The following is a 3715-nucleotide window of genomic DNA, read 5'->3' on the forward strand; positions in this document are numbered from 1 at the left end:
TATGACAATAGTAAAAATAATAATTTCTATAACTGTGTTTTAAACGTGTGTATATCAACACTAAGCAAAATCCTTTTAAAAAATAATTTACATATAAGAATATTAAAACTCAGATACATCAAGTAATTTACTCAAAGTTTCAAAACTAGTAACAGGCAAAGCTAGAATTTGATTCCAGGCCCAAGCCTATGTATTGTTCTACTATGCTGCTCATAATTTAATAAAAAAGCTAAACAAATCTCAAAGGCAAGTGCTTGTAAACAACATCTGTAATGATAATGACGGGCCCAGTTAATATTTGAGTACTAAGTGTCAAGTACAATTCAGAGTTTTGTATGAAATCATTAAATTAAATTAAATAATTTAATCCTGATAGCAACCCCATGAGGTAGAACTATTATTATTCCCAGATGAGGAAACTGAGGCACACAGAGGAAATCTAGTTCCAGAGGCCATGCTTTTAACCATTAGGCTAAACTGCTTCTTAAGCAACGTACAAAAACTATACAGCACAATTTTAAAATGGTGCCATGGAACTTAATCACGTTCAACAAGTAGGTAAAACCATCAGTTTTCACTCCTATTGATCTGTTATACAAAGATTTCAGCAGCTTTAAATAAAGTTCTGCATGTGTGGGTACTCAGTTCAGGAACTAACCTTAGACCCTGTCCACTCTATGCCCTTCTATGAGGTAGGAAGCAGATAAATATTCTCACTTGGTTCAATCTATGTGTGTGGATTATGGGAGGAGTCATACATAAGGAAGGGAAGGAGATAACCGAGGGAAGAGAAGGAGACATGGTTCCATGAAGGCATACTCAGGAAACAAGCCCGTTAATCTGAGAGGAGAGGTTGATAAAGGATCACTTTCCTTAGCAAGAAGAGTAAACTCATTACAGTGGGAGAACAGCACTACCTCAGGAGCCCTATGCTTATCTTATAGCACACTATTTAGCCACACTGACTCTAGAACAGATCTCTTCATACAGCTTTGGTTTTTAAAGAAGTATTTGCTCAGCACACAACTCAGCTTCTAAATAATATCCTACTCATAGTGCAAGCACTCACCCAAATATAACGACTCCAAAGTACTTTGTGCTTGAGTGCAAAGAATGATAAACTCATCCCTCCCCTGACTTTTTCCTAAGTTTAGGCCTTCTGGGTATCCAGGGGCAAGACTGAGTAAAATAAGCATGTGTGGCCTGGTGCAGTGGCTCATGCCTGTAATTCCAACACTTTGGGAGGCCGATTGCTTAGCCTAGGAGTTCCAGACCAGCTTGGCCAACGCAACGAAACCCCATCTCTACAAAAATTCGCTGCGCATGTTGGTGCACACCTGTGGTCCCAGCTACTTTAGAGGTTGAGGTGGGACAATCACCTTGGCCCAGGAGGCGGAGGTTGCAGTGAGCCAAGATCGTGCCACTGCACTCCAGCCTAGGCAACAGAGTAAGACTGTCTCAAAAAAACCCAAAAAACAAAAAACCATCCACATGCTGATTTGCTTACAGGTTCATGCAGTGCTCACTGCTCTTCTTGCCTGTCCAGCCCTGCAGGCTTTAGATTTCCAAGACAGTATGTTCTAAAGGAATTCATTCCAGGTGATGCTGTTGCTATATGGGTTCCCTGTTCCTCTTTTCCACTTCTTTTGAAGAAAAGGTTTCAGGGAAGGGAGCACGGCAGAAGGGAGATGCTAGGAGGACTCCTGAACAGAAAGTCGTAAGGAAGGCAGGAGGCAGTGACAACACCAGCCTCTTTCTCTTCTGACCCTTACTGCCCTTTCCCTGGGCACTCACTTCATCTGGCTGCCTACCTGTCTGGGCAGCATCCAGCTCTTGAGTCTTTTGCTTGAATTATCCATTCAGCAAGGAGGCAGTGTTGAATCAATTCTAAGCCAAAGTGTTAAAATTAGCGATGACTTGGAAAGCATTCTGTTTATTTCAAGACTGGCATTAAATTAGAGGGGCAGCCTACAGGGCTCAAGACAGAAAGGTACTGCACTTAATCTCCAAGGACCTCACACTCCCTAGGAAAGCAGTTTGAGACTTGGATCCTACATAATATACAGGCTTCCTTCTCCCCCAGTAATTGCCCTTTTTAAAATTCAGATCGGATATTGCAGGGACATGGAGAAAAACTGCACATGGCACCCTCTTTGTCCCTATCAGCGTTGGCTTGATTATGGGGCTGCTTAGGATGTTAATAAATATTTGGTCTTAGCCAACAGTGTTTAGGTAACCTAGGGCTGTTTTTCTCCCAGGGAATGACGTAGGGAGTGACCATGATATTGCTGGCCAACGCTGTGAAGATCATACTTTTAAATCAAATTCTGAGAAGGTTAGGCTATACAATGTTCCCCTCAGCAGTTGCCCTCTGCCCCTGCTTTTGGAAGCACTGAAAGTTCATTGTCATTTGACCTTCAGTGTTGAACTTGTAATGCTTAAAATGTTATTAGTGAAACACTGTGGGCAGTTACCTTTAAAAGCAGAAGCAGTGTTTCGGAAAAGAAGTAGATAATACAAAAAGTTGACAGATGTTACATATCTACAAAACTTTGGCTTGTGTTTATTACTCTGAATGAAAATTCATTTTAAGATTTATAGTACTATCCAGTGGAGAGGGTCTGTGACAATTGTTTTCTTCTGAAACACCAAGAGAATTGACTCTTCTACCATTTGTTGAAGGCTTAGTAAGTGCAAGAAACTTAGGGAGACTTACAGGTCCCTAGACAAAAGAAGCTACATGGCCAAGAAGCATATAAAATACTCAACATCACTAATCACTAGAGAAATTCAAATCAAAACTACAATAAGATATCATCTCACACCAGTCAGAATGGCTATGAATAAAAGTCAAGAAATAACAGATGCTGGTGAAGTTGTGGAGAAAAGGGAATGCTTACACAATGCTGGTGGGAACATAAATTAGCTTAGTCACTGTGGAAAGCAGCGTGGCAATTTCTCAAAGAACTTAAAACAGAATTACCATTCGACCCAGCAATCCCAGTATTGGGCCTATACCCAAAAGAATACAAATCATTCTACCATAAAGACACATGTACATGTATGTTCACTGCAGCTCTATTCACAATCGTAAAGACATGGAATCAACCTAAATGCCCATCACCTAAATGCCCATCAGACGGGATGAAGAAAATACGGTACATACACACCATGGAATACTATGCAGCCATAAAAAAGAAAGAGATCATGTCCTTTGCAGCAACATGGATGGAGCTGGAGACCTTTATCTTAAGTGAACTAATGCGGAAGAGAAAACCAAATACTACATGTTCTGACTTATAAGTGGGAGCTAAACATTGAGAACACGTGGACACGAAGAAGAGAACAAGACACCAGGACCGACTTGAGGGTAGAGGGTGGGAGGAGGGAGAGGATCAGAAAAAGTACCTGTCAAGTACTATGCTTACTATCTGGGTGACAAAATAATTTGTACACCAAACCCACCTGACAAGCAATTTACCTATAAATCAAACATGTGCATGTACCCCTGAACCTTAAAAAAAAAAAAAAAAGTTTACCATCTACGAAGGGTGTGGCAGATACGCAATGGTAACAATAGCTGACATTTAGAGAGTGGTTCTTATATGCAACTAACCACTTCGTATATGTAATAACTCACAAAATCCCCACACCAACTCTGAGGAAAATACTATTATTTCCACAGAGCAGGAACTTCCACAGAAAGGTTAAAATA

The sequence above is a fragment of the Colobus angolensis genome, unplaced genomic scaffold (genome assembly GCF_000951035.1).
Source record: "Colobus angolensis palliatus isolate OR3802 unplaced genomic scaffold, Cang.pa_1.0 Scaffold144, whole genome shotgun sequence".
NCBI classification, from domain to species: domain Eukaryota; kingdom Metazoa; phylum Chordata; class Mammalia; order Primates; family Cercopithecidae; genus Colobus; species Colobus angolensis.